Raw genomic sequence first — 21,336 nt, forward strand, 5'->3', positions numbered from 1 at the left:
CCTTTGTGTCTGTCTGTCTCCCTATTTCTTTCTCCCTCTCATTAAACAGCTATTGCTTATTGATTTCCCTCCTAAATGTCATGGCTGTGGCAAGAAACATTCGGGAACTGCTTCAGTAGATGATCTTTAAGACTCCCTCCCTTCAGTAATTACTTACTGAGAGCCAACTATGTGCCAGACAATGAGGTAAGCAAACATCATATTTGACGCCGTGGAGTGTATGGTTCTAAGGAATTACGGAATGGATTAAACAACAACTAGTGCCTAAGGGGCTCCACGTGCTAACTCTCATTTTACCTATATTATAGCGGAGGTAGCCGAGTCTCAGAGTAAATAACTTGGTGATGTTCTAAAAAGAACAAGAGCTAACATTTGATCCTAGATCTGTCCTACTTCAAACCCCATGCTATTTCCACTCTGTCACGCTGCTTAATTAAGAAAGAGCTGAATGTGATTCTGATTACATTTTATATCTCACTAGCAAAATGATTGATTTGTATTTTATCATGGCTAACAGTGCTGTATTATATTCACTGCTTGTCACATTTTTGAGTGACTGATTTTCAATTTGAAGATTTAATTAGAATATATTTTAAATGCTGCTATTGTCTGAAATGAAAAAAATCCTTAAAATACTTTTTCCCTTAATTATGAAATGGAAATAAGCTTAATAGAGAGTGTCCTTGACCTCATTCAGAAACCTTGCAAGCAGATGCCTCTGCAAAGGTTTGTACACAGGATATTAGGAGTTTGGGTATATTTGAGGCTGGGGGTAGTAATAAAGTATGAGTATACTTGGGCTATTAAAATCAAGTCCTAACCCAAATCTCCACATTACAAAGGGAACTAACTTCCAAGTGAATTTCTGATGTCAGGTCATCAGGTTGATAGACACATACAAAAAAAAAAAAAAAAAAAGACACATTCTTTCTCACTAATAATTCTGATAAATACTCAGTCTGCCCGTGATGTTGGCAGGTGGTCTGTGGGCAGAGGTAACATGGCACGACGTAGCAAGTCCAGATTCCTGACTTGGAATCCCAAACCCCTGGCAAGTCTACATTTTCCTGCCACTGATCCCTCAACTACCTTCTTTTCTATAAAACCCTGCTCCCATGAGAGTTAACCTCTCCTTCCACTCAGTTTCCCAAGAATGTTGCACAACCATGTGGTGACCTACCCATCATTTGTCCTTAGGCCACAGGGCATGGGGGAAGGAGCCTGGACTGTGTCCTCTCTTCATCTATTCCTAATGCTTGGTCCAGTGATGACCCAAAATAGGCACTGAATAAATAGGGAATACATGAATTAATGTGTCTGAAGAAGAAATCAAGCCAAGAATCAAAGCTCTACTAGTTTGCATGTCAACAAGACAGAAATGAGTCAGCCCTTCATTCTCAATTCACAATCAAGGTCATTGTTTTGTGTGGCCTGTGTGTTCCATATTCTAATTCATTGATGTGATTCTCAATTTGGATTTCCAAATTAAAAAAAAAAAAAAAAAGACTCTTAAGGTATTTTTCATTATTTTTTAAAAATCCTTTTTAATCATTTTTTCATACCCATCAGAAGCCTGAAATTGAAATGCTATGACTAGACTACCTTGTTTTTTCTGTGCTACATTTGCACAATGGATGGTCTCCTCAGATTTGTGCTATAACTGCAGTGGTCGTTTTTTCAAATAATATTTTCTTTATTTGAAGTAGAACTATAATATTATATAATATAGATAAAAGAATATGCTCACGGAGAAAGCTTGGGAAATATTTAAATAGATATCTAAGAAAAAGATTCCTCTAAGTAAATAAAGCCTCTCCTGATCTCCATTTCCAATGGCACGAAGTGGCTGGTAAAGAGAGGAGCAGGCCATCACCGTGTCCTTTCTCTGACCCTCTGCCCCAGCGAGGCCTCCTGCTTGTTAGAACAGAGACATGTGCTCCCATTTTCACACATCTACTTTGTGTCTGGCAATGTTTTTTTGATGATACCTCAAAGTGACTGCTCTACTGCCCCAGTGCTGGGTGAGCTTGGGGCCTTCGGGAGAACACAGGTCTGTACTCCCTCAGTGGCTCTGGCCCCGTTCTTCTCCACAGTTTCTCAAGCATTGTAAACTAAATCCAATTACAATGTCCATAGTGAAGGTAAAAAGGGAATGCTGCAAAAGGGCCACCTGCCACTTGACAGAAATGTGCAGAACAGGAGAAAAGAGCCACAGGCCCTGAGGGTTCAAGGGAGGGCGCTCCACATTTTGATCCTGGAATATGAACACCCCAGTGTTTTTAGGGCCCTGTATCCTATATGCCCCACTTCCCTTATCATGCAGTAGGACCTCACAATGTAATCCAGGATCCAGTGTGGCAACTGTGGTTGTCTGCACTCCAGGCCTCTCCCCATCACACTAAGACTCAGTAATGTTGGGGTGGTCCTGGGGTCCCCTTCAAACCAAGTGTGCTTAAGTATGGAATCAGTGCCTAAGCTAAGGCAGACCCCACTGGCACTGGTGGAAGTTGTCGTGGAGCACACCACAACCACACACAACCCTGGCTGGCTGGGAGAAGACGCTTCTGTCTTTCAATATTGCAGGCCTAAGCCATAGCTCCATCTCCAAAGCACTTCTCAAATGAAACAGCCATTTAAATAGAATAATACAAATTTAAAAGGAAAAATCAGCATCTTTCTGCCACTGCAATCGAATTTTCTCCTAAGGGTAATTCATTGTACCCCAGATCTTTTATTTATCGCTATTGACAAGTTTTCCAAAAATCTACACTTCTCTTTTGGAAACTCTTAAATATTTTTAAAAAAGGAAAACTGATTAAAATGGAAATAATTCCTAGATTTAGAATAAGGAGATTCTATTCTGGTCCCATATCTGACACATATATTATAGAATCTTGGGCCGGTGACAAAGTTCTCTGTGCAAGGATCCTCTTCCATAAAATGAAATGTTGGAATATACGATCTCTAAGACCCCTCTAGCTCTCAAATCACATCTCGTCTGGTTTTGTCCTAATCATCCCCTCACTTTGTCCTAACTCTGATATAGTAGAGGTCCCAACGTGAGCTGCATTGCACATCACAGAATGGGCATTTCTGGTGGATGCCAGGAGGGACATCTCCAGGGCGACCAGCAGCAGAGCTGCAACTCTGGGCACTGACAACTACCACAGACGATGGCAGCACAGGGGCTCTGAGCCAGAGAAGAGGAATGGAGGTGAGGCATGGTGGCCAAGGATATTATATCTCAGAGAACATTAATAATATCCACTGGGGCCTCCGAGAACCATTGAGGAACTTAAGAAAGGGAGGAAATCCTGTATGACAGGGTACATGAGTTATCTACTGCTGAATAATAAACCATTCCAAACTTAGTGGCTTAAGACAACTATTTATCTAGCTCACAGTTTGGGCTGGGGACAGTGGGGTGTTTCTTCTGCTTGTGTTACATGGGTTCATCTTGCACCTGTGGTGAGCTAAGTGACTTCGCTTCTGTCAGCTGGGCTATGTCATTTCATCACCCAGTAAGCTAGTCTTCTTCACATGGAATCGGAGGCATAAGTCCCCTGAGCATTAAAACTCAGACCCAGTGTCCAAGCATTTTCAAAACACTTCTCGAGGCATGTTTGCTAAAACACCGCTAGCTAAAGTAAGTCACATGGCCAACCCGGGTGTAAGGGGTAACCACATGGATTCTACCTCTTGATAAGAGGATTTATTGTGTTACAGTCTATGTGTATGACTGGATGCAGGGTGGCCATTTATACAACCTATCACACAGGTAAATACAGATTCACACCTGTCAGTGTGACCTTATTTTTATTCCAAAATTCATATTGCCAAGTAAATACATGAAATTAATCCTATATTTTATTTAGTATATATTTTATATAAAATTTAAATGATAAATTTGTGAGCCTACAGATCAAAGAAGAATTGCAAAACACTTTTTGTTTTTTGTTTTTTTGGAAATTGTCAGCCTCACTTGATGTTTATTTAGGACTCTGTCCAAAGTTACACATGAAAATGCAAATGTAGGGATTCTTCACGGATGGTTTGCTTCTGTATCTCATATTATTCTTTCCCTTCCAAAGCCCAAGCCTCTGAGCTAATGCCTTCAAGCAAGTCATTCAATGACAGCTTTAAGAAATTCATAAGTAAGCACAGCCGATTAGAATTTTTTGAATCTCTGAAGTATGTGGCTATGAAATGTATACCACTCCTTCAAATCCCTAATGTGTCTGGCAATTAAACTGAGCATTATACCAGTTTTATTCAACAATCACTCCATTTATATTTCTTACCAATTAACTGTGTACTAGGCACTGTGTAAAGGAAGGAGGGAGGGACCGAGGGAAGTAGGGAAGAAATGAGCCTGTCTTCTTGCATCTCACGGTTCAGTGGGATGTAAACCAGAAACTTTTTAAATGAACACAGTTCGAGAACTTCCCTTTGTTTTCAAATTAAGTGACTTTTCCATTTTAAACAACCTCCAACGGATCACTTTTAATTTTCATGGAGTCCGTCTTCTCTGAAGATTTAAAAGTGACTTTCTTATTTCCATTGTTAAACTGTCACCAAGTTATTTTTAATCCTGACAGTGTCCTCGGGCTAATTCTGAGGACACTAATTTCTTTGGGCAGTTGAAAGAAAATTGATCAATTTCCTCTTATACAAAACCAGCCTCATAGAGAATATTTCAAAAGACGTTTGCTTCGCAAGCAGCACTGGAGCAGTATGAACAGTGGCTGAAACATGGGCCGGTACTACCTCCCCTAACATTCTTTAGAAATTAAAAAAAGCTGGTTTTTAACAAATCCGAAATGAGCAGTCTTCTTTTGGCCTCTGATCCATCTGTCCTCACAAATGCTCTTCTTGGTGTTTCCCTCTCTATTTTAACTGCGTAAGCTGTGGGGATTTTGTTGCTGTTTTCTTGAGTAACAACTCCTGATATTTGTCCCTTCTTGGAAGTTTTCATTTTAATAGCCTACCTTAAAGGTCCTCTCTCTCCTTCTCCTCCTCATATATGCCACAGTCTTTAAAATTCTTGAGATTTAACTCCACTGACAAAATTTTAGATAATATGGCAAGAGCAAGATTTTGGTAGAGCATGCCTACTCGCAAGACAGATTGCATCAACTCAGAAGCTCAGAGAACAGGAATTTTACCTAGTTCTGCTAATCAGTTTAAAATTCCTACATTTTTCCAAGGAAGACATGAAAAGATGTTCAACATCACTAATCATCACAGAAATGCAAATCAAAACTATAATAATATATTACCTCATATCTAATAGAATGCTATTAACGAAAAGTCAAAAAACTGAAGGTAAAGAGGTGGAGAATAAACCCTTGTACACTATTGTTGGGAATCTTTGTTGGTGCAGCCGCTGTGGAAAACAGTATGAAGGTTCCTCAGAAAGTTAAAAAAAGAACTGCCTTATGACCCAGCAATCCCATTTCTGGGTTTTTACCTGAACAAAACTACAACACTCAGTCAAAAAGATACATACACTGCGGCATTATTTATAATAGCCAAGACATGGGAACAAACCTAAATGTCCTTTTATGAAAGAAGAAAATGTGATATATATGTATGTGCACATACATACATACATACAGTGGATTATTATTATTCATCCATAGAAAGGAGAAAATCTTGCCAATTTGAGACAGCATGGATGGACCTTGAAGATATTATACTAAGTGAAATAAGTCAGACAGACAAAGACAAATACCATATCATCTCACTTATACGTGGAATAAAAAAAAAATCATAGATACAGAGAACAGATGGGTTGTGAGAGGTGCAGGGTGGGGATGGGAAAAATGGGTGAAGGGAGTTAAAGATATAAACTTTCAGTTATAAAATAAGTCATGAGATGCAATGTATAGCATGGTGACTATAGGTAATAATACTTCATTGTATATCTGAAACTTGCTAAGAGAATAAATTTTAAAAGTTCTCATTAAAAGAAAAATGTGTAACTATGTGGTAACAGATATTAACTAGACTTTTTGTGGTGATCATCTTGCAGTATACAAATATCAAATCATTATATTGTATACCTAAAACTAATATGTTATGTGTCAACTATACTTCAATAAAAATTTCTTTCTTAGATCCTCATAGAAAACAAAAATCAATGAGATTTTTTTAATGGAAAGATATTTGTTTTTTCCATTTAAAAGAATAAACAGGAGCAGTAAGAAGAAGCCCTGATAAATTTCAGGCAAAATTCTGAAAGTTATAGATATTACCCTTAGAATTCCATCTTGAGAAACTTGAAAGAAAAACAACTCCCATTTATATATATTATATATATGTTATATATAGTGTGCAAAGTGAGGGAAATATATTTTGTCTACTGGTCTGCCTGTGTCAAAGGAAACTAATTCACAATGAGTATGATTAAAACTGTAAGTGATCTAAAAGCACAGGGTGGATTGTTATACATAGATTTGTAAAGGGCATTAGGTCCTTAAGATATATATAAATAAAACGATGTGAAATCACAGGATGAATTGTTGTGTACTGGATTGTTATGATTTCAAATCCATGTTTTGAAAGTTTGGTTTAGACCAAGTTGTTTGTGGTTAGAACTTGTTCTGAATAATTAATTTTGATGAAACTGTTTGGAAGTTGTATATTAGAAAGTTCTTATGGAATGGAGAGGACGATTACGTTGTTGACACCATAGTAACAGCAATGGTGTCCATCACGTGACAGACTTTTAAACTTTAAAAACCAAGAGGTTTGACCAGTAACTCGAGAGTGTTCTGTCTGGGCAAGGCTACTCTTCGCTAATTTAAATAGCTCTCTCAAGATCTTGAAACACTTATTCCTGCCGTGGCCAGCCTACTCTTGGTTGGCAGTGGCATTAAACCGTGCAACAAGCACAAGGAGAGAAAGGACATTTCTTCTTGCTTTGACGAGGCTACTCCTCATAGGCAGTGGCACAAGTCGTAGCAGCCCATCTTCCCTACCAACACTGCCATTGTCCGCTAGCAATGTGCGCCATCAGCGAAGGACCTAAGCCAGTAGCTGGTAGGTAGAAGGACCAACTCTACAGAGAACCATCTCGTGGGAAGGTACACCTCAACTACATTTGGACTATTTCTTTCATCTCCCTTTGCCTGAAACCATGGTGTAACCAACCTAACATTGGTTTAGAGTATGTTATTTCTTCATTGGCTTATTAAGAGATATTATCCTGTATGTCCTCGGCTTGTGAAATATTATTACAAATAACTCCTAGAGGAGACCTGTGTTAAATAAATTATTGGCAAATACAACCTCAGTCTGAGCATAATTTTGCCATGAATAAAATAGTGTGTGACTAAGCTGGCAATAACTTCTCCACAGATAAAGCTGCTGTGCATTCTTCTATACTATTTCCATGTAGGTTTATAAACTCCTGCATCTTGGAATAGTCTGCAGGTGGGAGGAGAAAGACAAGCAGTTTATGCATGGGCTCATCCTCTCCTCTCTCTCTGGTCAAAGTCCATTCCACTATGCATCAAATTCCCCACACCTGGGTTGTTACCTGGCCCTCCTAGCAGCACAGGGGAAGGCAAAGCTTCTGAAGTCTCTTCTTGTCAGTAGGTGCTGTGTGGGAGGACTCTGAAAGGTATGCCAGCAGAAGTGACAGCAGCCTGGGCTTTCACCTGTGGAAACAGTATAAAGGGACATTCAGGCAGTTCTGGGTGGGAATCTGAGACCCACGGTATAAATAGGGTTCAGCTAACCAGGAATAGTGAATCAGTAGTAGGGCCTGGTATGACTGCAGATCACATGTAGTCATAAAATTTTTATGTGGCCATAAATTTTCTGTTAAATCCATATTTTTTTCTATATCTTAAAAACTCAAACTTGAGTTTCTACCCAAGATACTCTCCTAAAAATCTTTCATGTAATATTCAAAAATTTATTTAATAGTTATCTTCCAAGAATGATCTTGAAACTAAGTGTATTTGTTATAGAAAATACATTCGTTAGAATATTTCATGTACAAATTAGTTTTTTTCACTTAAACTTGTAAACAACTTCAATAACAGAAAGTTAAATGTACTTAACAATCTGTGACAATTAACCATCCACCATGACCTCTCTGACTTTGTTATAATATTCCCTTAGTAAGAACATATCTAGAAATCCCTTTTCTGGAAAAAGTTAGTTTGTGTTTATAAAATATGTAATTCTGTTTAATTTTAAAGTAAAACACAACACTTCATTCTTCCACAATTGTAAAAAATTGCATACACTATACATGATTAATGTCCTGTGGGAATAAAATTCTGTCTGTAAATACATGAACGGCCATTAATATCATATAAGTTAAAAAAAAAAAAAAAACTATGAGGAGATGATCTCAGGTTAAATTGGAGAAATAAAGCAGGAATCAAATGCTATATAGACCCTACACACAAAGGAGAAAGACAACAAATGATAATGAAATTACAGATGGTTTTACTAAACTCCTTATTACATATTTCCATTCTTTCCTTACTATATTACTTTCTAATAAGAATTTTGTAATTAAAATGAATGTGAAAATACCTTAAATTGAGAGCTATGATTGGTAGTCAAAGCCAAAATGTTTAATAATTTCTTAAGTAGAAATCTAATCATTTTTGCCCTATTGGAATAAAGACTGTGAACAGAAGAGTTTAATTAGCTTAACTTTTATACTATAAAGAACCAGGGGAATTTGTTGAAAATACAGATTCATTTCATTAATTCCAATTCAGCAGTTCTGGGTGAGACCAGAAATCTACATTTTATCAAGCTTCCTGGTGATTTTAATGCAGTTGGTGGGGCCACCATTTGATAAATACTTGCCAAAAGAGAAGCCCGAAGCAACCAAATTTCACAAAGACTCTCTGTATACCATCCAAGAACAATGCTGCTCTGTCCCCAGGAATCCCAGTCCTCTGGTTCCCAGGGCAGATCTTACAATGGACCATTACACTATCTCCTCTTATTCTGATCCATCCTCCATCCTCATTCAGCAAAATTTTTATGACTGGCTTTCCTCGTGGTTTGCCTAAGGGGAGAAAATGGACTGCTCTGTCAACATTGGCATTTGAGGTTGTTTGAATGTCCTTCTCATTGTGAACTAATAACTCAGCACTGGATTTACACATCATTCTCTCTGGGCACAGTTAATATGAGTCTACTCTGGAAACCTGGGTCTATTTTCAGGTAACTGACAAAACTATGCATGTGGGTTCTAAAAGCTGAAGTCTCTTAACTAGGAGATAGTAAGCCCCTTTCCCTCAGTAGTGAATATTCATTATTTTTGCCAGCCTGGTATCCTTTCTATTTTTCTGGTATAATATCTTGAATTTCCCCTGAGGAATCACCCCTCTTCTACTCTAAGATTCTTCCCAAATCTGAGCATTCCTGTCCATTTAAACTCAATCCTAGATAGAACCAGGATAATTTGTTGAAAAATAAAACTAAGCTTTAGAGGTAAAGCTTAGATTGGTTGATGCATGTCATGGTGCCACAACAGAAAGGCATGCCTGGGAACAAAGCCATCTTGGACAAAAGAAGAACAAAATTTGGGGGGGGGGGGGTGAGGGAGGAAGGGAGGGAGAGGGAGGGAAAGAAAGAGAAAGGGTGGGGGGGAGGGAGGGAGGGAGGGAGAGAGAGAGAGAGAGAGAGAGAGAGAGAGAGAGAGAGAGAGAGAGAAAGGGAGAGAGTTCTCTACAATATCATTGCTTGAATCCTAGATACAGATGGTCACACCTATGGCTTTTGTCTTACCTGAGCCAACCAACTCCCTTTATTTCAGTTTGAAATGAATTTCTTTTATTTAATAAATAAAGTGTATTTAATACACTACCTTTGTATCTCCACATACAGAGTATACTTTTCATTCAAGAGCAACAATTAGGTCCAAAGATCTAGAACTTGTTCAGGGAAACATTTAGAAAGTCCACCCTCCAAGGAAGTGGAGACTAGCTGGACATTAGCTGTCATGGTCCTTTATTTGAGAATAAGGTGAACCTAATAATTGTCACTAGAAAACAGTGATACCAGAAACTTAGGACTTTTCCAAGGACTGTTCACATGTTGCAACTTGGAACAGAAACAAAAGCATGAGATGTTTTACAAATCTTTATATCTTTCTCTATGCCGTAAGAATCTTTCCATGCTTACTACTTAGGAATAGTTCTATAAAAATAAATCAGCCCCCTCAGTACTCTAAATAGAGAAGGAAAGTTGATGGCTTGATGTCATCACAGTCAATCGATCACCTCAGTTTTAAATATCACCACAGTCTATCGATCACCTCAGTTGTAGAAAATAGGAGGGAAGGTTACCCGTCCATAGGAAAAGTAATGGCCAGATTAACTTCATAGGCTTTAATTGCAGACAAAATTCTTTTTGCCTGCCCTTTCAAAGTTATGCAATCTTCACTGCTTATACACAAGACAATTAAAAGGCAAAAAAAAAGAAAGAAAGAAAGAAAAAAAAGTCTACCATCAGCAGATTGCTAAGAAACTAATGAAAACATTTTCCAGAAAAAGTATGCACTGAACAATAAACCCCTCGATGTGTTAAATAGATTTTTGATTCTCTTACATAATGGCTCCCATAGTCAGCGCTGGATTGAGTTGCAACATATAATGATATCAGTCATAGAAAGCACTGTCATTTAGGAACCGCCCAGCCCTGTGAAATAATTAAACATGGCATAATGTTTACACTCAAAATCTCTCTCCCCACTACCAAAAAAAGAAAAAGAAAAAAAGATCTGACTAGGAAAAAAGTTACAGCTCATCGAAAAGGATGGATGTTCCGAAGTGACAGCTCATTGCTGTCCTGCTTCTCTCTAAAGACTATAAAGCATGCATACTCCATTCTATGCTGGGAAAGACTTGACTCTGAAAAAACAATAAAATAAGAACCAAATCCTTGGAGCCAAAGATGACAGCAGAGCTGCTCAACCTCTTTCGCAAATGTGCAGGGACAATGTTGTGTTTAGTGAGACGACTGGAAAGGAAAAGACCAGTCAAGACTAATACAGCATTTACCTTAGACCAGATCATGAGCATGCGACTAAAATAAAAAGAGGAATCTTTACTGGTTAAATTCAGCTTCAGAGCGTAGTTTGCAAAAGCATTATCAAAGTAAGATACCTCGCAGTGTTTACTTTTGTAAAAACCAATAAAAAAATCAAACACCGCACAATAAAATTGTGTACTTTCTCAGAGTCCCTCAACCCCTTCTTACTCTGTCTCTTGGTGAGCACCGCTTCCATGCACAGGTGTCCCTCCACTTTTGGACTTGGGAAAAACAGCGTATCGTATGGCATGGTGCCTGGATTCCCAAGCATTCACTGAAGAGCAGGAAGTACGTGGAGTTAGCTTTCTGTGGGGTAAAACTTCAACAAGAAATGAAATAAGAGGAAGCTGGAAAGCCAAGCTCCTCTTTCTTTTTTCTTTCCCATGAACCATCTCAAGGTATAGCTCCTCCTTGCAACTCTTTTGGAAAACTCTCAGATGTGCAGGGACAATGTTGTGTAAGCATGCATGTAAGAGTGACTTGGTGTGTCTCAGCCCAGCTCTTTGTTCAACAGCAGCTCGTGTGGTAATACAGCCATTATACTACATCACATTTTCTCTCTCCTTGTTCACTCACACTCTGCGATAGCACAGCCCAAATTGATAGCACTCTAAGCACTGCCTTGGATTCTGCTTTCTAGAATATGCAAGAGAAGGCACTGTTGAAGCTACTTTGTTGACACCAGTGAAAATTCTTTGCTCACTATCACTAATAATTTTATTAATAAAATAATTTCCCTTTGAATACTTAGTGATATGGGTCTGATTTTGCTTTGCACTTTAATCCGGAGACGACAGATAAAGTATTCCTTATTTACACGGGGCATTTCAAAATGTCTCCTTTCTATTGTTATTACCAATAAATGCAAGTACACTTATACGCCTGTGTTTCAGCTATAAAATACTATTCCATAATATACCACCCAAAATGAGATGAATTAAAGCAAAGATGTGGGGGGCTTGCCTGCACGGTTCCGATCCTGGTAGCACCAGTTGGGGTCACTTGGCCAAATTCACCTGTTAGCTGAGCTGGACTAGAAGGTCCAAGAAAGCTTCACTCACAAGTCTGTGTCTTGCTGCTCATTCAGTGGCTCGCTCTCCCCGCAGCAAGCTGAAACTTCTTCGCAGCCCTGTGGACTCAGGAGAGTCTGACCCCTCATATGGAGGCTGGCTTCTAAGAGGCAAGAAGCAAATGCCACCAGTCCTCTCACGGCCTGGGCTCAAAGCCCCAGAATTTATCTTTTTAAAATTTTATTGTTCACAGCAAGTCATAAAGGCAGCGCAACTCAGGGTACAGGAAATAGACCCCACTTCTTCATGTGGCAGTATTTACAGCTGCCATCTTTAATCACTACTTACTATGGTGATTCCCAGAGTTGTCTGCAGATTAGAATCATCTGGAGACCTTTAAAAACTACAGGAGCCCAGGCTAAGCCCTAAACCAATTAATTCACAACAGGTGGGGTGTTGTGGAACAAAGGCATGTTTCCTTTCTTAAGCTTGCCAGGTGATTCCAATGGGCGGATAAGTTTGAGAATCACCTTCTTAACCCTTGATCTACCACAACTTGTGAGAAAAGAGGTTTAGAAAAGCTGAAAGCTCAAACCAGCAGTGCCTTGGTTACCCTTATTTACATGTTATCTCATAGTATGCTCAATGGGTTGTCTTAAAACCCACTATGGGTTTTAAATTTAGGCAAAACACCAATTACTTCAAAACATAATAAAGCTACCATGATAAGCTAGCCTAGCATGCCTTGTAAGGGGATCAACTTTCCAGTTTGCCTGGGATTGAGTGGTTTTCTGGGACACAAGAATTTCAGCGCTAAAACTGGGATAATCTGGGTCAAACTGGACAGTTGGTCACATTAGCATTGCCTTATCTCCCTCCACTAGACTAGCCACATTCTGATGAGTTTTATTTCTGAAATGCAGTTCCAATGTTTCACTGAGTTTCCTCAAAATTAATGACCTAGGCCAGTGTTGCTTGAAGTGTGTTCCTACACCCGCAGTGTTAGCATCACCTGGGCACTTGTTATAAGTGGAAATGCTGGAAAATTCTGAGAGTCAGAATGTCTCAGAGTAGGGCCCAGGGATCTGTGTTTTGAAAAGTATGAATTTGAGCAACATTCGCCTCACCTGCCAAACTTCGTCTTCATCTAGCTCTACCGTTCTACGTAAGACAATATCTGATTTCTGATTTGCACTAAAGGTAAAAAAAGTGTAGCAGGAAGATTCACTCAGTCTAATTGGCCAGAGAGGCCACGACAAAAAGCAGCCAGAATCTTCAGACACATGCCTGATAATCGACATTTTTGGCTTAGTTTTTGTCAGTCATTTATTTGAGGGGCTATATGAAAAAAAATTTTATAATAGAGTCAGGAGTCTGGACTGAGGGGTGTGCCGAGCACAGCTGTCCACAATTGGCAAGGCCTGTCTGTCTCTTCCAGAACACATCAAAGCTGTCAGCATGTCAGGTGGTAAATTTTTCGCCAGTCTAGAAGGAAAACACTCTCTCCCTTACAGTTAAGCATAAAATCCAGCTTGGTCTGTGACTGGATGTCTAGTTTTCAGTTTGAATTTACAGTAAAAAAACATTTAGGTTTCAGTAATTTAGAAATTATGTGCTGTCGAACTAGCTTGGGCTGAAGTTTACCTAGGTATGATGAAGAATTTCTCCAAGCAAATTAATACCCTAAAAGTATAACAAATTTAAAAGCAAAACAGATGTTTTTAAGGACTTACTTGTTTATATTCAACTGATGTTAATAATTACAGAAGAGTCTTATCTATACATTAAAGAAGAGGCTCTAATGCAAACACGTTATTGGTACTGTGACTGTATGAACTGAAAGTAAAACAAAGGTATTTCTTAAAACATATATATTGTAATTCAGACTTTTTCCAAATGAGACTAGTCTCCCTGCATACAAAACAAAATTTTTAGCAGAATTTCTTTATTAGTCGATTAACATATAACTTGATCCCTAATATACTGTGGCAAATGGAATTTCAGATCCCTTTCAAAGCTCACCTTTGATAAATTATGGCTTTTATTTCTCATGTGTTTCACAAACTTCATACAAAAATTCAAAGAAAATAACCAGCTAACCAATTTTCTCCCTGTATAAGGTAATATTCCCAAAGTTGCTGTGGTAAAGGTTGAAGATCTGTGGAAGGAAGTTGCTCCTTCAGTATTTCTGAGCCACTACAATCAAAATTCTCCTCTTGCTGCTCTGCAGGTCTGGCAGGAGGTATTTGAGCTGCCCCACCCAGATATTACAAGGACAGCAAAAATATCTATTATAATAATATCTTCCACAAACATAAAAAATACAGATTTGAAAAGCATATGTTTTCAGCAACAAACTCAATTTCCCATGTTATAATCACATGACAAATACATCTGCAAGCTTTAGTTTCCCTAAGTAAGTTTCTAAAAAGAAAATAAACCATATTCTTTACATAAATAACCATAAGGAGATTTTAATCTCTGATGTATTCTTTATCAGACAACTTCTAAGTATTTCATAAATGACCAACTGCTGTTAAAACATCTCTAAGAAAGTACTAATACGTCATTCTGTTTTCTAAGGAGGCTAATATGACTTCTATATTCTTTCTGCATTCAGGAGAAACATCAGTGATACTCCTGACTGAGCCAGCATTGTGAAATTGGGGAATGAAAAGATTCTTCTGCTGCTCCTTCCATTTCCTAAGTTGCACAAGCAGAGTTACTCAGCCAAGCTTCTCTTTCTGACCCCTCCCTCGGGAGAAACCCTGTGACCCTCGCTTGGGATTTGCCTCACGGCCAGCACCCAGATATGGTCCTGGAGATTGGAAGAGTTGCACAAAGCCACCTGAATGGAATGAGTTGTCAGTTTAAGTCGACAGAAAGCAAAGGTCCAGAAAGAAAAGCTGAAGTTGGCCATCGAATCCAAGGAGAGAAAATCAGAATCAAAACTAAACCTCAGCCCAACAAGGGTTGTGAACTAGACTGAGCCCTGAATAAGAACAATGGAAGGACAATGGAAGAGGCTGAAGACGGAAAATTGGTAGTGTCCTACATAAGACACTTTGCCTTATTTAAAAGCATCTCTCCAATGGCATCAGATTTCATTCGTAAAATGAGTGTAGTAATCTCTACCTATTTCATAAAACTATTATGAAAATCACATGAAATAACTCGAAGTGAGCATTATTTATACACTGTAAGTACACGTGCAAATACAAGCCACCATCACTACTTCTATGTTCAACCATTCTTCCCAGCACTGGGTGGGTGGGGGTTGGGGGTAGCTTTGGGGTCCCGTGCCTGCAGCAGGAGTGATCTCATGAATATGTATATTGTCATTGTCTGTTTATTTATCTGCCTCCCTAACGAGACTGTGATTTCTTTGGAAGCAAAGACTGTGTCTTAGTCATCACTGCATCTCTATTTACATAGTAAGACATTCAATTGCTGTTTATGGAATGTTGAATAAATTCTGAATCTTCACTGCCATTCAGACTCCTGGCTGCCCATGAATTATGTGCAGGAATACGACATGGAGTAATGTGAGAAATGACACAGCAAATGCCCATGCGCCCAGAAACGGTCTGCCAAAAATGACTACTACCTTATTGCCAGGGCACTGGCTCCTCCTGATAAAGAGCCTAAATTCTCAGAATTAGAAGTATTCCTTGAAGCTGGTCAACAAAGGAGGAATTGACAATTAAGTGCCTTGGAAAATAATAACAGCTGAACTTTACTGTGTCCTTATCTTATGCCAAGCACTGTGCTAGGAAGCTTCACATTATTAACTTTTTAAAACTCACGACAATACAAGGAGGTTCTGTTACTATCCACATTTTACAGATGAAGAAATTGAAAAAGATTAAGTGACCTCATCAAGCCATATGTGGTAGAACCAGAATTGAACTCTAGGTCTATTTTATTCCAAAGCCTACATTCTTAAGTAATACTGTACCCAGCTGTCTGAGCAAAGAGAGGTCCTTGTGTGTTTATCAGTGAGGATAGAACGGTCTCATCTTGATACCTCAACACCAAGCAAAAAAGGAGAATTCTTCCTCCTCTCTCCCTCTCTTCCTTTCCCAGTTCCTGTGCACAGTCACTGAGCTAGCACTAGAGATACACCAGTGAACAGAGACAAGGAGCAGCCACTTGGAGGAAAGAAGACAGACAAGTCAAGAGATGTTAACTGCAATGAGAGGGAGGTGGCAGGGGAGCTAGATGTCAACAGGGTGATGAAATGGGGTGACATGAAAGAACCTTGTCCAGGCCCAAATGTAGAAGGGCAGGGCCAGCCCCTCCGGCCTGGCAATGGCAGGGTATTGTGAAGGCAAGTGCCGCAGAGGAGACACAGCACGGTGATGGGATGGGATATCTTGCATAGATAGGAAGCCCTTAATGATCATTTCCTAAATGAGATGTCACAAAGGACAACATAGCCTGAGGTCCTGAGGAATTGAGGGTGGCTGAAATGTTGTGGTCAGACTAGTGAGCTGGTGATGATCAAGTACGCCTGCAATTCGTTGGTCTTAAACTGAACCTTGTGGCTCCATTTGAACCAATTGCCTCAGATCCTTTCATTCGGCCCTTCAGTCCTCTCTCTTGCTGATTTCACTCTATCCCTGCACCTACAAGGTTCACCACATTTGTGGGTGACTTTCTGATTTAGAGTTCAATGCCCCCTCATATTCCTTCTCTGACACTCAGGATTCTCCTGGCCACTCTGTGTCTTCACTCTAGTTCTTACCATTTCTGGCTTCTTTGAATAACTCTGGGTATCCACATGTGACACTGGCCCTAAAAACCCTGGTCACATCCGCCTAATGAGCTGGTACCACAATTAGACTTGCTTCAGCCTCAGGAGGGACTGGAAACTACACAGCTTCAACCTTTAGACAATGACAGTGTCCAGATATTCAAGACACCTCCTCAGTATCCCCTCTATTTCTTCATGTCTATATTGTTTATGTATTCTTCTGTCATCTAGTCAACCATTATTTATTGATAACCTACTTCATACTCTGCTAGTAATAAAAAAGAAAGGAATTCACAATCTGACAATGACAACTAAGTGGAGGTACTATCCACAGGTTCAGAGTCCCCACATTTGTATCTCTTACCACAAATTCTCCCTCAGGCTTCAAACTCATACCTAGCTCCCTACCTGACATTTTACTTGGCTGTCCAATAGCATTTCAAGATTAACACATCTAAAATATGATTTTCTACCCTGATTGTTCTTCCTCTTTTCTGTAACAGCATTAACATCCTCACAGTCAAGAAAAAAAAAAATGCAAGAGTCACCTCTATGTCCTCTCCTTCACTTACTGACCCCTATAATAATCCATCAATGAGCCCTGTCTATTCTACCAACAAAATATGTCCTGAATCTGTCCATTTCTCAAGTCCATTCTCACCACCATTGGGTACTGCAGGCCTACAGAGCCCTTCGTGCACATTCGAAAAAAGGTGCCCTTCCTCCAGGCCTTCACGGCCTAGCACCAGAATTTTTCCTGGCAAGCAGAGCATGGTCTGGATTTTCACCTCCACTTGACCTCCAGGCTCGGCTCTGCGCAGTAAATAACTTGCAGAAACACAGGCATGTTCTTGCCGTCATTTTCTCTCTACTACTGCAGTGGCCTCATAAGTGCCCTTCCCATGGTCTATTTTCCCCATAGCATTCAGAATGGTCTTTTAAAATCTTAAACCAAATCACTTCATTCTCTTGCTTAAAACTGTTCTTTCTTTACTTTGACCTACAAGGCCCTACATGATCTGGAACCAGTCTGCCTCTCTGACCCGCTAGCCTACCCTTACTCTAACCTTTCTTTTTCTTAAAAACAAAACACATCAAGCTCCCTTCTCTCTGAATGAAGCCTCTTCTTTTCTATCTTCCAGTTTGGACCACAGCACATAAAACAAGGTTAGTCTGAATATTTGGCTCATCATATACGCTCATCATTAATCCATGCATGCTCTGTCATATGTCATTACTTATTAGTTATTTTTAATCATGTAATAAGCATACCTGGCCCTACCAGCCAAAACATGGCTGGGACTTTGACGATGACTTGCTTCCACCCATATGGTCCCCTGATTCTCCCCATCTAAGGTAACCGCAAATACAAATCTTGGGTTCTCATTCTCTTGCTTTCCAATTTATATAATATTGTTGTATCTACATGTATTCCTAAATAGTTTGTTTTTTATTTTAGTAGTTTTTAATATTATAAAAGATTATCATATTATATGTAATCTAGAAAATTTTCATTTAGATTTATATTGCTAAAATCCAATTACATTGTTGTACCTGTTCATTTTTGAATACTGTATAATATTCCTCAATGTGACAATATTGCACTATTCCTCTACTCACCAGTGATGGGCATTGGACTTTCAAGTTTTCATTATTGGGAACCAGACTGTTATTAATATTCATGTATATGTCTCAGTTGAATCAGATTTCATTTAAAATGAGATAAGTAATCTCTACCTATTTTATAAAGCTTATTGAACATGTGCAAGAGTTTCTAATAGGTATAAACCTAGAAGCAAGTTGAACTAATAGCTCACAGGATATAATGCCAAACTATTTTCCAAAGTCATTGTACCAGTTCATACTCCCACCAGCAATGTTGGAAGGTCCTGTGGCCAAAGCCCCTTCAACCACTTGATATTGTCAAACTTTTTAATTCGAGGCCAAGCAAATGGGTGTAAAAGAACATCTCAGTGTGGCCTTGATTTGCATTTCCATAATTACTGAAGAGCGTAACTATCACTTCATGTGTTCATTGGCTATTTCTATTTCCTCTCTTCAGTGCTTCACTGTCTCAGCCTGAATGTTCCCACCACAAAGAGAACTTCCCTGACCACTCACCACATAAAGGTTGCCACTCTCTAATACAACACCCTGTTTCCTTTGTGGCCTCTACCACTACCTGAAATCATCTAGTTTGTTTGCTGATATATTGTCTGTCTCCCTCAAGCAAAATATAAGTGCCAAGGATTTGGGTTGCCTCGTTCATTCATCCACCTCCATTGCCAAAACAGTGCTGAGTCCAGAGAAAGTGGATGACTATGTAGTGACAGAGATATGTAACTGATTAAGAGTTGTATTCTAGAGTCAGACGCTCTGAATTTTAATATCAGCGCCCCACTTACTAGTTCTGTCACCATGAACTAATTACTTTAAATATATGTTCCTGAGTTGTCCCATATGTAAAAAAGAGCTACTAGTATTCCTTGTTTCATGGGGTTCTTATGAGGTTTAAATGAGTTAATACTTGTTAAGTTCTTAGAATATTACCAAAATATACCAAGTGTTCAATAAATGTCCGTTATTATTATTAATGTGTGATTTTTATTACTACTCCATGGCTTGATAGCACAAGGCACCAAACCAGCCTGGACCCAATGAACTTCCTCCTATCCCACACCTCTACATCCTGCTGGTCTCCTACAGCCTAGAGGAAAGTAGAGGAAAACTTGGTGAAAATTGGGGTGTGGGGGGAGTACAGTTTATTTTCAGGAGAATGGTCTGGTCATCCCACACAAGAAGTCAAAAAACAGCACAGAGTAGGTGCTCAACAATTCTTGATGGATAAACGGTCCATAAACCATCGATTCATACACCCTATAACCCTAGCACTACATTACACACAAGTCCCTTTATTCTGGCTTATATTTTCAAAGAGGGAAAAGAAAAATAAATAGGCTGGATAAAGAAAGAGGAGAACAGAGAACTGAGGTAAGGGAGGGAGGGTGGAAGGCAAAGAGGTTGGGGGGACCCGGGAGGGGAGGGGTGATTTCAGATCGCACCATGGCAATGGCCTCTAACGTAAAACATTAAAAAGCTGAAAATAAAAACAAAAGGGAGTCCCTCCACCAGCCACCCTCCCAAGGAAATTTTTCTTTTTAAAGTAAGAATAGGGATAGGGAAAAGGTAGACAAGAGAGGTGAAGAAGGGACAAGGGGCCCAAAGAGGAGAAGTGGAGGAGGGGAACCCCAAGGCAAACTTCATTTCCCCATCATGCCTGGGGGAGAACTGCCTCCATTAAATCTGTAGCCCCCAATCAATGTCACCTTAGATGCTAGCTTACCTTATTCTGCAACCAGGAGCCCCACTCCATTTGGAGCCTTCTTTGCCCCAAAGTGGGAAACGCGGCCTTGGTTAAACGCGCTAGGAGGTGAAGCCGAAGTGAGATTCCAGTGAGAATTCCGGCAGGTTCACTGGGAGAAACTGTTTCCATCTGAGAAGGATCAGGAGTCCTGGCCAGGGACCAGCTGCCTCTCTGGGTGTCAAATTCTGTGACAGCTCACCGCCCAGGAAAGCGCCGCTTCCCTCCCTCCTCCCCTCCTCCGGGGCTCCCAGCACCCGCAGGGGAGTCCGGGTGCGCGGGAGGCTGGGTGGGGGTCTGGGCCGCGGGCGGGCGCCCCGGGGGGACCCGGGTCCCCGCTTCGCTGCCCACTGGCGGCAGGTCAGGGTCCACCTTCAGAGAACCCAGCTACTTGCCTGTCCTTGCTTCACCACCGACTGTGCTAAATACTGAAGCTGGTGGCAGGGTGCCTTGCCGGGACTGGGGACTCCCTCCTTCTCCAGTCCTTGGCTGGCGGGGACGAGCCTGGCGGGGACCTGAAATGCTCAGGGTATTGCAGACCTTGAGACTACCGAGGGGTGTGCATGCGCCAAAAATAACCCCCAGCCCCCCCCCCCACACACACACACACACGCACACGCACACGCACGGTTTCCCCTCGATCGTCCCTCCCGAGGAAAGTAACTGCAAAAAGCAGCACGGGGGAGGGAACCCTGTGCTGAAATATGAAAGCCAACATTATTCCCAAGACCAAATTTGGGGATGGTTTTAACTTTAAGGTTTGGATTTACGCCGCTTTAAAAAAAAAAAAAAATGAAACAAATTCCCTCGTGTGTGTGTATGTGTGTGTGCCCGCGCGAGTGTGTATGTGTGTATGTGTGTTAAGGCCGAATGTCAGGTGTTAACCAGAGCTTCTAAGGAACGACAGGGAGGGAGTGAAATCACAGGTGGTGGTTTTCCCACTCCAAGGTTAGAAACCCGTCTTCAGTTCCAGCGTGTTCGCCATCACACCCTCCCCCGCTGACGCTGCTGCCTGGAGCCGCAGGCGGCGCGGGGGTTAACGCCGCCTTGGCGCCCGCCCTCCGCGCCGGCATCCCCGGGCCCCGAGCGCGCAGCGGCGGGCGGAGGGAGAGCAGGGAATCTCCCGCCCGCTCCCC

General features: G+C 40.5%; 1 protein-coding gene across 2 annotated transcripts in view; it reads right to left on the bottom strand.

Annotated features, from left to right (window-relative positions):
• Window positions 1-20,701, bottom strand: part of KCNN2 (potassium calcium-activated channel subfamily N member 2) — a 384,522-nt gene extending 363,821 nt beyond the window's left edge. Inside the window, exons 1-2 of one of the 2 annotated variants that reach the window (XM_016147324.2) lie at window positions 20,183-20,701; window positions 7,544-7,664 (exon numbers count right to left, since the gene is read on the bottom strand). The gene's annotated coding sequence lies outside the window, so the exon portion shown is untranslated. Of the gene's footprint in view, window positions 1-7,531; window positions 7,665-20,182 lie in introns of both variants that reach the window. The other variant, XM_016147331.2, reaches the window with a different exon arrangement.
• Window positions 20,702-21,336: the final 635 nt, after the last annotated feature.

This window comes from Rousettus aegyptiacus, unplaced genomic scaffold (genome assembly GCF_014176215.1).
Source record: "Rousettus aegyptiacus isolate mRouAeg1 unplaced genomic scaffold, mRouAeg1.p scaffold_m13_p_8, whole genome shotgun sequence".
NCBI lineage: Eukaryota > Metazoa > Chordata > Mammalia > Chiroptera > Pteropodidae > Rousettus > Rousettus aegyptiacus.